Below are 13,506 nucleotides of genomic sequence, written 5' to 3'. Positions count from 1 at the left end.
TTATTTCGTTATTGCACTTCAAATCATCCTGGGGGTCTATCATTACATGGGGATGTCGACCAAAAAGAACTTCGAAGGGTGATAAGTTAAGCAGTGACCTGGGAGTGGTTCTGATGCTGTACAACTCTAGTGGTAATGCTTCTGGCCACAACAATCCAGTTTCAGCCATCACTTTGCTCAGCTTATTCTTAATAGTGCTGTTCATTCTCTCCACCTTCGCACTTGCCTGTGGCTGGTATGGAGTATGCAGCTTGCTATTAATACCATCAGATTGCACATGACCTGAAAGACTTCACCTGTAAAATGGGTACCCCTATCACTTTCAATCATTCTAGGGATACCATATCTGCCTACAAATTCCTGCATGATTTTCTTTGCAGTAAACACAGCAGTATTTGTGGCAGTGGGGAATGCTTGTACCCAGTTTGAAAAGACATCGGTACATACTAACACATACTTCAAATTCCTACAGGGTAGTAACTGTATGAAGTCGATTTGTATTACCTGAAAAGGTCCGTCTGTAGGAGGGATATGGGATGGCTCCGTTGGTATTGCTTTACCAATATTCTTCCTCAAGCAAGTAAGACATGTCATTGCTTTCTTACCTGCATGAGAAGAGAACCCTGGTGCACTCCAGTAGGCTCTTACCAGTTTGCACATACTTTCCTTGCCCAGATGAGTCAGACCATGTGCCGCCTCAGCTAGGTTTGGGAGATATGTCCTGGAGGCCACTGGCTTACCGTGTCCATCTGTCCAAAGTCCTGAGGACTCATGACCATGGTGGTCATTCCGAGTTGTTCGCTGCCGTTTTAGCAAAATTGTGATCAGGCTAAAAACCGGCAATTCTGCGCATGCGTATGGGCCGCAGGGCGCACACGCAAAGTACTTTCACACAAAACTATGCAATTTTACACAGGGCAGAGCAACGCTTTTCAGTCGCTCTGCTGATCGGAGAGTGATTGACAGGAAGTGGGTGTTTCTGAGTGGTAACTGAGCATTTTCCGGGAGTGTGCTAAAAAACGCAGGCTTACCAGATGAAAATGCAGGAGTGGCTGGAGAAATGGGGGAGTGGCTTGCCGCACGCAGGGCTTGTTTGTAACGTCAAACCAGGGACTAAACTGACTGCAGTAATCGCAAGATAGGAGTAGGTCTGGAGCTACTCAGAAACGGCATGAAAATTTTTATTAGCAATTCTGCTACTCTTTCGTTTGCACTTCTGCTAAGCTAAGATACACTCCCAGAGGGCAGCTTCTTAGCGTGTGCACTGCTGCAAAAAGCAGCTAGTGAGCGAACAACTCGGAATGAGGGCCCATATCCTTTGGCCTTCCAGACCACCTTTTCCTGTAGGGAACACAAATTTTGCATTTCAATTAACTGTTGTGTGTTAACCATGTTAAATGTCATCAGTGGTGTGATGTTGATTTGTGTGGTGGTGCTTGCTGCTGATTTTGCAGCCACGTCTGCCCAGCTTTTACCAAGTGAAATTGGGTCTTGGTTGTGAGTGTGTGCTTTACACTTGATAACAGCCACTCTGTCCGGTTCCTGTATTGCTGTCAGAAGCCTCTTGATGTATGCTGCATGCGCTACAGGTGTGCTGCCATCATGAAATTTTTGAGGCGCCACAGGGCCCCAAAATCATGCACCACTCCAAAGGCGTACCTAGAATCCGTGCATATATTAGCTGACTTATCCTTTGCCAACTCACATGCTCTAGTCAGTGCTACCAGCTCAGCGACTTGTGCTGAGTGAGGTGGGCCAAGTGGTTCAGCTTCTATGATACCTTCGTCATCTACAACTGCATATCTGGTGCACAGGTCTCCCGATTCCGACTGTCTGTGGCAACTACCGTCAGTGTAGAAGGTAAAGTCTACGCCTTCCAGTGGGTTGTCACTGATATCAGGTCTCGCAGTGAATGTCTGGTTCAGGTATTCCATACAATCATGCATATCAGTGTCTGCACTAAATCCTCCTTCACCATCGTTCTCATCCTCCACCCTTTGTGCATGAAAAGGCACACTTGGCAAGTAAGTTGCAGGATTTAGTGAGCTACATCTCTTAATGGTGATGTTTACAGGGGCCATCACTGATAGTTCCCACTTTGTAAACCGAGCAGATGAGACATGACTGGTTTGGGCGGAGTTTAGCAAGGCTGATACTGCATGTGGTGTATGGATGGTCAAGTGATGTCCTAACACTATGTCCTCGCTTTTACTCACTAGCAAAGCTATGGCTGCAACACTTCGCAAGCAAGTGGGGAGACACCGTGCTACCGTGTCCAACTGTGCACTGTAGTAGGCTACCGGTCTGCTGGCATCCCCATGTTTCTGTGTTAAGACTCCTGCCACGCACCCAGCACTTTCAGTACCGTACAATTCAAAGGGCTTCTCATAATCTGACATACCCAATGCTGGTGATTGTGAAAAACACTGTTTTAGTCTCTCAAACACCAGTTTGAACTCATCTGTGTGAAAGACCCATTCTGGTTTATTCGAGGAGACCATTTCTTGCAAAGGTAGTGCCAGTATAGAGAACCCTGGAATCCAGTTCCGACAGTACCCATACATTCCGAGGAAAGTGCGGATCTGTTGCTGGGTTTGTGGCAGAGTCATGTCACGGATGGCCTGCATTTTATCAGCGGTCAGGTGCCTAAGTCCTTGCATCAAGCAGTGTCCCAAGTATTTAACCCTAGTCCGGCACAACTGCAACTTATCCTTTGAAACCTTGTGTCCAGTCTGGGAGAGATGAAACAGGAGCTGTTTAGTATCTGCGAAGGACGACTCAAATGAGTCACAGCACAATAACAAGTCATCGACATATTGTATTAGCACCGACCCACTCTCAGGTTGAAAAGATTGCAGTCATGTAAGGCCTGGGAGAAAATACTTGAGCTGCCAATGAAACCTTGGGGGAGATGAGTCCAGGGGGTTTATTTACTAATATTCGTGTTTTTGCTGTTTTTAAGGGTGTTTGAACTCGAATGGTATCGGGTGCATTTTACTGCAACTTTTTGAATCCTGATACGGTTATTCACTAAGCTGCCGAGTTTTGCACAATCATTTTTTCCAATGTCGATGTGATTCGTAATATCAGGCAGTGTTTTACGGGAGTGATGAGTAAAACACTGCCTGACAAAACACAAGGAATCCCGGCCGGATCTGTGAGATCCGTGCAGGGCTTCATTGTGTACCTTAAAAAGTTGTTTAAAGTCTTAAAAAATCTGAAAAAAATTGCGTGGGGTCCCCCCTCCTAAGCACAACCAGCCTCGGGCTCTTTGAGCAGGTCCTGGTAGAAAAAATATGAAGAAAAAAATGACAGGGTTTCCCCCATATTTCTTCAACCAGCACTGGGCTCTGCGCCTGGTCCTGGTTCCAAAAATACGGGGGACAAAAAGCTTTGGGGTCCCCCGTTATTTTGAAACCAGCACCGGGCTCCACTAGCCAGGTACATAATGCCACACCCGGGGGACACTTTTATACTGGTCCCTGCGGCCCTGGCATTACATACCCAACTAGTCACCACTGGCCGGGGTACCCTGGAGGAGTGGGGACACCTTCAATCAAGGGGTCCCCCCCCTCCAGCCACCCAAGGGCCAGGGGTGAAGCCCGAGGCTGTCCCCCCCATCCAAGGGCGGCGGATGGGGGGCTGATAGCCTTGTGAAAAATTGTGAATATTGTTTTTAGTAGCAGTACTATAAGTCCCAGCAAGCCTCCCCCGCAAGCTGGTATTTGGAGAACCACAAGTACCAGCATGCGGTGGAAAACCGGGCCCGCTGGTACCTGTAGTACTACTACTAAAAAAATACCCCCAAAAAAACAGGACACACACACCGTGACAGTATAAGTTTATTACATACATGCACACCTCCATACATACATACTTACCTATGTTCCCACGAGGCTCGGTCCTCTTCTCCATGTAGAATCCTAGGGGTACCTGTGTTAAAAATTATACTCACATAATCCAGGGTAGAATCCGACCTTTGAATAATCCACGTACTTGGCAAAAAAAAAAACGGAAACCCGACCACGCACTGAAAGGGGTCCCATGTTTACACATGGGACCCCTTTCCCCGACTGCCAGGACCCCCCCTGACTCCTGTCAAAGAGGGTCCCTTCAGCCAATCATGGAGCGCCACGTCGTGGCACTCTCCTGATTGGCTGTGTGCTCCTGTAGTGTCTGTCAGGCAGCACACGGCACAGATACAATGTAGCGCCTATGCGCTCCATTGTAGCCAATGGTGGGAACTTTGCGGTCAGAGGTTGACCGAAAGTAACCTCACCGCTGACCGCAAAGTTCCCACCATTGGCTACAATGGAGCGCATAGGCGCTACATTGTATCTGTGCCGTGTGCTGCCTGACAGACACTACAGGAGCACACAGCCAATCAGGAGAGTGCCACGACGTGGCGCTCCATGATTGGCTGAAGGGACCCTCTTTGACAGGAGTCAGGTGGGGTCCTGGCAGTCGGGGAAAGGGGTCCCATGTGTAAACATGGGACCCCTTTCAGTGCGTGGTCGGGTTTCCGTTTTTTTTTGTGCCAAGTACATGGATTATTAAAAAGGTCGGATTCTACCCTGGATTATGTGAGTATAATTTTAAACACAGGTACCCCTAGGATTCTACATGGAGAAGAGGACCGAGCCTCGTGGGAACATAGGTAAGTATGTATGTATGGAGGTGTGCATGTATATAATAAACTTATACTGTCACGGTGTGTGTGTCCTGTTTTTTTTGGGTATTTTTTTAGTAGTAGTACTACAGGTACCAGCGGGCCCGGTTTTCCACCGCATGCTGGTACTTGTGGTTCTCCAAGTACCAGCTTGCAGGGGAGGCTTGCTGGGACTTGTAGTACTGCTACTAAAAACAATATTCACAATTTTTTCACAAGGCTATCAGCCCCCCATCCGCCGCCCTTGGATGGGGGGGACAGCCTCGGGCTTCACCCCTGGCCCTTTGGTGGCTGGAGGGGGGGGGGGCGCCTTGATTGAAGGTGTCCCCACTCCTCCAGGGTACCCCGGCCAGGGGTGACTAGTTGGGTATGTAATGCCAGGGCAGCAGGGACCAGTATAAAAGTGTCCCCCGGCTGTGGCATTATGTACCTGGCTAGTGGAGCCCGGTGCTGGTTTCAAAAATACGTGGGACCCCTACGCTTTTTGTCCCCCATATTTTTGGAACCAGGACCAGGCGCAGAGCCCGGTGCTGGTTGAATAAATATGGGGGAACCCCTGTCATTTTTCCCCCCATATTTTTTCAACCAGGACCGGCTCAAAGAGCCCGAGGCTGTTTATGCTTAGGAGGGGGGACCCCACGCAATTTTTTTTCCCGATTTTACACTAAACAGACCCTTTCCCATAGATAACCATGCACAGATCTCACTGATCCGTGCATGGTTATCCAAACTCGACTGGAAAAAGCAGGTCTATTTTTTTGCTGCTTTTTTTAACGAATCGGAAAAAAACACCCCCGCACTTGAGCACTCAGAAACTAACACCCAAATACGAATGAATAGTGAATGCCCATATTCTATGAAATAACAGCCGCGTTTGACCGATGGTCTATTCAATCGTATTTCGGAAAGTTGTCATTCAAACCATTACGAATAGACCAGACACTGCCGAGATTGGTGCTTAGTGAATTCCCGGAATGGGACTTAGAAAAAACAACACAAATCGGTCAAACTCAGATTTTTAGTAAATACTGGCCCAGGTGTATTGTACTCCCCTGTAAGTGAAAGCAAAGAGGTATTGGCTGTTAGGGTGGAGAGGGACAGAAAAGAAAGCAGAACAGAGATAGATGACAGTGAAGAACTTGGAGGTGGGGGGGATTTGCATGAGGATGACAGCTGGACTGGGCACTACAGGGAATTGACTCTCAACTATCTTGTTTATCCCCCTTAGATCCTGCACTAGCCTGTAACCCCTCAGCCCACTATTTTTCACAGGGAAGATGGGACTATTGGCTGTGCTGGACGTCATGACTAGGATGCCCTGCTGTTGCAGTCGTTCTATGATGGGGTATACTCCTAATTCCACCTCTGGCTTCAGAGGGTACTGAGGGATTTTTGGAGCTATCTGGCCACCTTTTATTTGTACTACTACTGGGGCTACATTCGCCATCAATCCAGTGTCTTGTCCATCTTTGGTCCAAAGGGAATCCGGTATTTGTGAGATAATTTCCTCTACCTGTGATGGACACGTGTCTATAACAGTAGAGTGTAACATTAGCCTTTGAGGGGTGTCTAATATATCTTGTACCTCCTGTGCATGGTTCTCAGGGATATCTAAGAACACACCCTCAGGGGTACAGTATATGACACACCACATTTTACACAACAGGTCTCTGCCAAGTAGATTAGTTGGAGCCGATGCAGCCAGTAGAAAAGAATGTTTGGTTTGCAATGGCCCTATCGTAATCCCTGCAGGTCTACTTAAAGGGTATTGCTGCACCTTTCCTGTTACTCCCATTGCCGAAATCGTTTTTCCCGTGGTCGTCACACCTGTGGTGGAGTTTAACACTGATCTGGCCACCCCTGTATCTACAAGAAAAGGTACTGGTACACCAGCTACATTAACCATGACCTCAGGTTCACTACCAAGGCCAGCAATCAATTTCACCGGCTGCAGACTACAGGTACAGGTAACCTCTATTGTGTGGTGGGACCCTCCCGCTGGGCATTGGCAGCTACCATATGTGTGGGGGATAACTGTGGGTTTTTGGGGGTCTGCCAGTCCCTCCTTGGTGGGTACCGCCTTGTTTCCCCTCTTTGCGGCTCATAATCCCTTCAATGTGTTCCCTGTTCCCAACTATGTGTCTGGTAACGTGGTTCGTATTCATGTCTGGGGGGTCTATATACGTTATGTGTCTCATTACTCCTACACTCCCTTGCAAAATGCCCTTCTCTATTGCAAAGATAACATGTTTTAGACCGGTACTTACCATCAGGGGTCTGGGGTTTTGGCTGATGGGGCTTTGCTGTAAGAGCCTGTATACTTACCATCATCAGCTTATCCCCTTGTGACTCCATGTGTTTAGTGATATTACAATCATGTTCAATGGCAGACTCTCTTAGCGCAGCTACCGTGATACCTCTCCAATTTGGCAGAGAGGTTTGCACCCTGGTCCTCAATGCCTCCTTTAATCCATCCATTAGCACAGAGACAGCTACCTCCCTGTGGTTAGCATTTTCCTTAATATCCGCTACCCCAGTGTATCTAGCCATTTCCTGCAGTTCTCTATGGAAATATTCAGATGCCGATTTACTGTCCTTCTGTCTTATGGAGAAGATTTTGTTCCATTTAACAACAGTAGGGAAATACAGTCCTAATTGTATGTTAATTTGCCTTACATTCTCCTGGTTGTACACATCAGTGAGAGGCACTTCTACATCTAGTTTACAATCAGTTATACATTTTGGGATGTCAATATTTGAGGGTAGACTTGCTCTGAGCACTGTCCGCCAATCCTTGTTTGTGGGCTCATGGGCATTGCCCAATTCTTTAATAAATCTCTGGCATCCGACTAGATCCTTTCTGGGATCGGAGAATTCTGAATTGATCTCGGTTCTGATCGGACCAAGGACAGTGCATTGCAATGTTCCTGATGGGGGTTACTCCTGACTGTCAGTTCTCCCGTTGGGAACTGCAATCACCCTGACTGGGTTTAGCTCAACCCACTTCATTTTTGTTTGACTCTATAATACGGGGAGCTATTGTCTCTGCATAATGTATGGTGCCGTACTTATCGGTGGATACGACCTCACTCGCCCCTCCACTGGGGGGTATCGCCACTGTTCTTACCGTTTGGGCCGTGTCCACATGAGTATCCTGTATGGTAGCTGCTAAAGAGAGTGCCGATATTGTGCTAAGCTCGTCCTCTTCCTCACAACCTTGGGGAAAATTCAAAACCAGATACAACTGGCAAGGGTTAGGGTTAATACATTGATTATTCCTACTGCTATCTTTAACTGATGCACCATTGGTTGTACCAGTTTCCCCCATCGACATATGGTGGTGGTGGTGCGCTCGCAATCACCTTCCTGTCAGGATTGGAACTTGCTGTGCACACAAGTTCCCTTTGCACATCTCCCTCTTGCTGCCACAGATTTAAACAATCGGTATGTCTGATCAAATCTAGGAAACAGAGGATCGGAATCCTTACACTCTGCAGTACCTCTGGTTCAAAACTACCCATCCTAGGGAATGATGCCCTATCATCAGCAGTCATACGTACCCATTCATTGCAAAAAGTCTCTGCGTGTGGACCATATTTCCCACACATTATAAACCTTGCTGACCCATTTGGCCGCATCTCTTCAGCCTGAACCCTGGCTGCCAAACGCCTTCCGCTTGTGCAATTGGATCCCATTGTGGACTTTTTAAACACAATACTCAACTGCACAATGAAAAGACGGTGAAAGTTCTCCGAGCGCTTTACACCCACTCCTCCGCTGATGTACCACGACTCATTTCAATAGTGACCACCGCGTACCCAGTGAGGACCCTATCAGCAACTGGATTCTATTTTCTGAAATTTGTGTATGGAGAGAAACATACTATCGATCCCCCTTTCCAGTGAACGTCTCACCTTGGACAATTTCTTCCTGAGAGAGACAGCGAAAAAACGTCCTTCTACTATACACAAATCACACTTGCGTATGCTCTACACGATGCGTATGATAACGCAATTTACGCAAAGCACGCAAACTGTTATCACGTTGCGCCACGTATCGTATGCACAAGCGCGCGGTACAGTTGCACAGCATATAGATACTTGTTATCTATCCGCCCTGCGATCAATGGAGTCGAATTCACAAGCATACGCTCCTCAGCCGGAGCGTAACACAAAACCTTAACTTCAATTCACAATTCTGTACTCTATCATGCTCCTGTGCAAGTCTCCTCACGACTTGCGTACTTCTCTATTTATTAACGTAAGTCAGCCGACCTTACGCCACCAAGCCTCTACTAACTCAGTGTCCCCACGGTATACCGATTTCCAGGTTCAATACATCCACTCCTACTTTCACTCTCTCAAATACACAATGTTTTTCTTTTCTGTACAGAAAATATCACTCCCTTTGACTAGTAGTCTTATCCCAGAGGAAGTACAGTTTAAGCAAAGTGTTATAATAATCTGCTTTTGAAATCGTATAGTTATGTGCTATTGTATTAAATGTAATCCCACTTTAAATTGAACTGCTATTGTGCGGTTATTATTTGCGCTCACGATTCTACGCAACCTTGCGTAAACACGCGACCGTGCGTATCTCTACGCCACGTGCGTGACCCTGCACCACGTGCGCGCCTCTGTACGCTGTCCTCACGTACTGTGCCACGTGTACAAATGTGCGTTCGCAATTTAATAAACCACACTATTTCGATAAATGTGAGCAATAAAACTACTATCGCTCACTAACACAACCCACACTTGTTCCGTATAAACCTAAACGACTAGGATGGAACTGTGTTTCGTGTTTTACAATTACACCCTTAATACACTATTTCAAATTATCTATATAGCAAACAAATGTATCCGATTTCCGATTTCACACAGATCTATAATGACTGTAAACCTATGGCAACAATATGTGAGAATGCATGCAAAGTATCGGTACGCTTTCACGCCAAAATTACACTCAGATAATAAACGGCTTTTTGTCCTGTGTCCGGGTTTCACACCAGCACCTCTTAAGACTGCAATACAGATGTGATCTAACAACACAAAAGAGGGTTTTAAAACACAAAGTAGCAAAGCAAGGGTTACTTAAAGATGCGTCTCCACCCTTTGTTGGTAGATCAAAGTCTGTAATGGTATGCTAGTCTGTGAGTGTGAAGTGAACCGGAGGAGCCCCCAGTTGTTAAGTCTGATTAACTTTAAGGAAAAAGAGCAGTACTTTTAAGACACAAATAGTTCAGGCCGATGTGACCGCTAAGCGTGTGTGCGTGTAGCCCCTATCCAATGCGTACACGTTGCGTGCACACGCTGCCACGCTGTTAGCACTGAGTAGCTACACATGCGGCAGAATACACTCTATAACCCCTATCAGGAAACGGAATGTGACACCAATTGTATTTAAAATGTTGGGATCCAATCCACCAACAATAATTTACTAGAAATGGGGTACAAGAAATACAATCATATAAGAGAAAAGGCTGCAATCAATGGATACATATGTTTGTTTCGCCTGCACCACCCGGTCCCGGTCCTCAGTCAATCTGGATAGATGACCTTTAGAGAATGTGTGTGACCGGCCAGGAGGCTTGGCTTTTATACATTAGTCCAAATCATGAAACAATGGAAACTGTAATCACTTCAACTATAGGTCAAAGGGCTGGTCATTTACAGTACAGGAGGGGTCATAGGTCGGTTTGAATAGGTGGGCAATGCTTGGTCCAGGTGCACTTGCAGTTGTTCTCCTCTGCGTTCCCGCCGAATATCAAGAGTACAGTAAATACAGTCAATATTAATATTCTGTTCCTGCGCATATCTATGCGCAGGAGCATGCTATCTTCTGCAAACTGCTACCGGAATATTGCTCTCAAAATACTGTACAGCTGGATACCAAACACCACCTCCTAACCTAATTATGTCCCCTCATATCCTGTAAAGTCGAATCCCTCCGTTATTATACCTTTAAAGCAAATGTAACTTGCTGTTGTGGTGCATGTGGGCTATCTGTAAATTATGCACTATGTGGATTAAATATGAAATATGTCTTTGTGGCCTTTCCATGCGAATGCATATGCTACCGTAATTACTCATACCACGCGATAACACGCAAGACCGTGTGAGTGATTATACGTAGCTTGCGAGTATGCGCACGCACGGCAGAACAAGCACCCAGATGGAGGCCATCTGTGTGGTGTTTGTACGTGATGCGTGTGGCTATAATATTTTCGACTTCAACAGGCTATTATGTGTATAACCGGCGCTACTACAGGGGCTATTATATTTATAACCGGCGCCACTACTATGCGCAGGGTAATGTGAATAAGATTGTGCTACTGTGTGGCGTAATTTTAAATAGGGGGTACTATTGTGTGGCCATGCCCCTTCCTTGTGATACCACACCCCTTTTTGCCGCACACTGGGGGTCATTCCGAGTTGTTCGCTCTGTATTTTTCTTCGCATCGCATCGATTTTCCGCTAACTGCGCATGCGCAATGTCCGCAGTGCGACTGCGCCAAGTAAATTTGCTATGCAGTTAGGTATTTTACTCACGGCATTACGAGGTTTTTTCTTCGTTCTGGTGATCGTAGTGTGATTGACAGGAAGTTGGTGTTTCTGGGCGGAAACAGGCTGTTTTATGGGAGTGTGTGAAAAAACGCTACCGTTTCTGGGAAAAACGCGGGAGTGGCTGGAGAAACGGAGGAGTGTCTGGGCGAACGCTGGGTGTGTTTATGACGTCAAACCAGGAACTGATCGCAGATGCCGAGTAAGTTTGAAGCTACTCAGAAACTGCTAAGAAGTGTCTATTCGCAATATTGCTAATCTTTCGTTCGCAATTTTGATAAGCTAAGATTCACTCCCAGTAGGCGGCGGCTTAGCGTGTGCAAAGCTGCTAAAAGCAGCTTGCGAGCGAACAACTCGGAATGACCACCACTGTCTCTTTGTAAAATATGGGAGGGCACTGTTTGCAGGGGGGCGCCGAACACCATAGCACCGGCCCTATATATATATATATATATATATATATATATATATATATATATATAGACAGCAATAATGGCGGCACTCCACAGACTTTCAATCCATTTAAAACAGCTTATACTTTATTAGGTCCTACGCCGTTTCGGGTAACAACCCGTCGTCAGGGACAATCATACACAAACTAACAAACATTTAACATGAAATATATACCTCACCAAACAATCAATGCATCACCGTATCACACCTGTCACTCGGCGCCTCCAGCGTTTGTCCGTCGTCTCAATACTATAGACGCGGAATGAAGACGTCAGCATTCGGAGCCCGAAAAAAAAAGTCTAGGGATTCGTTGTTAACATCATCGGTCCCTGTAACAAAGAATATTGTCCCACGGATACCATGGGTTAATTGTTACACATTAACATCAGATAACATCACCAAACGGGCCAAGAGTCTTTGGCCTATATTAAATACAGATAGTGATTTGCCGGCTCTAAAAGATACCCAGTTGCTCCCGAGTTATAGGAGAGGGAAAAGCATTGCTGATAGGGTGGTTAAATTGGATGTTTATCCTTTAACCAAGCAAGTGCAGACACACTTCCTTAGACCTAGATTGGGATGTTATCGATGCCTTGGATGTTCCACATGTAACACATTACTGACTGGTCCTGTGTTTTCACATCCACACACTGGTAGACCCTACACTATTAGGCATCGTGTAACATGCACTACCACGCATGTTATATATATGCTGAAATGTCCCTGTGGACTTGCTTATGTGGGCAAGACACAGAGACAGTTCAGGGAAAGAATGGCACTGCATCGCAGTGCCATTAAGCAGGCATTCGAGAAAAAAACTAGTGATCAATCATTAGCACGACATTGTTTAGTAGCTAAACATAATGTCTCAAGTTTACGGGCAATAATAATTGATCACATTCCACAGTCCCATAGGGGGGGAGATCGCAATAAATTGTTGTTGCAGCGTGAAAGTAGATGGATTTTTATCCTGAATACTTTGGCCCCAAAGGGACTTAATGAGACACTGGGTCTCCAGTGTTTCCTATAACTGAGAGAGTTAATCTCACTGTTACTAAATAGGGAGTTGTTTCATGCTGCTTATTATATTATTATATGGATATTGCTGATGTTCATTCTTTATTGTTATATGACATTCCAGTTATATTTGTTATTTTTGTTGCATTAGGTAGCAGGTTTTTAATTTGTGATTTGTGCACTTGTATTTTAACTATGTTATCTGATGCAGCTCCGTGATTAATCCACCTGTCTCGGGCTCCGAATGCTGACGTCTTCATTCCGCGTCTATAGTATTGAGACGACGGACAAACGCTGGAGGCGCCGAGTGACAGGTGTGATACGGTGATGCATTGATTGTTTGGTGAGGTATATATTTCATGTTAAATGTTTGTTAGTTTGTGTATGATTGTCCCTGACAACGGGTTGTTACCCGAAACGGCGTAGGACCTAATAAAGTATAAGCTGTTTTAAATGGATTGAAAGTCTGTGGAGTGCCGCCATTATTGCTGTCTATGTTTGGGTCTCGTGAGGACTTATGGAAGGCACCGCAGCCCTTATCTGGAATACCCCAAAGTGAGTGCCGGGTCTTTTGGTATGTATATATATATATATATATATGTGTGTGTGTGAGATATCACTAAGACCTGGACTGTTGGTGTGCCTTGAGGACCGCCATTGGGAATGCCTGCTGTATAGGGTTTGCTGGCCCTGTGGAAGGGCACCCTGGCTGGTTATTTTGTGCTTATGTGGGAGTGCCGGATTGTGGATTATATATATATATATATATATATACATATACACATACACACACACACACACACA

This window comes from Pseudophryne corroboree, chromosome 7, assembly GCF_028390025.1.
Source record: "Pseudophryne corroboree isolate aPseCor3 chromosome 7, aPseCor3.hap2, whole genome shotgun sequence".
Classification (NCBI taxonomy): domain Eukaryota; kingdom Metazoa; phylum Chordata; class Amphibia; order Anura; family Myobatrachidae; genus Pseudophryne; species Pseudophryne corroboree.
The sequence above is the reverse complement of the archived record's forward strand: the minus strand, read 5'-3'. Positions refer to the sequence as shown.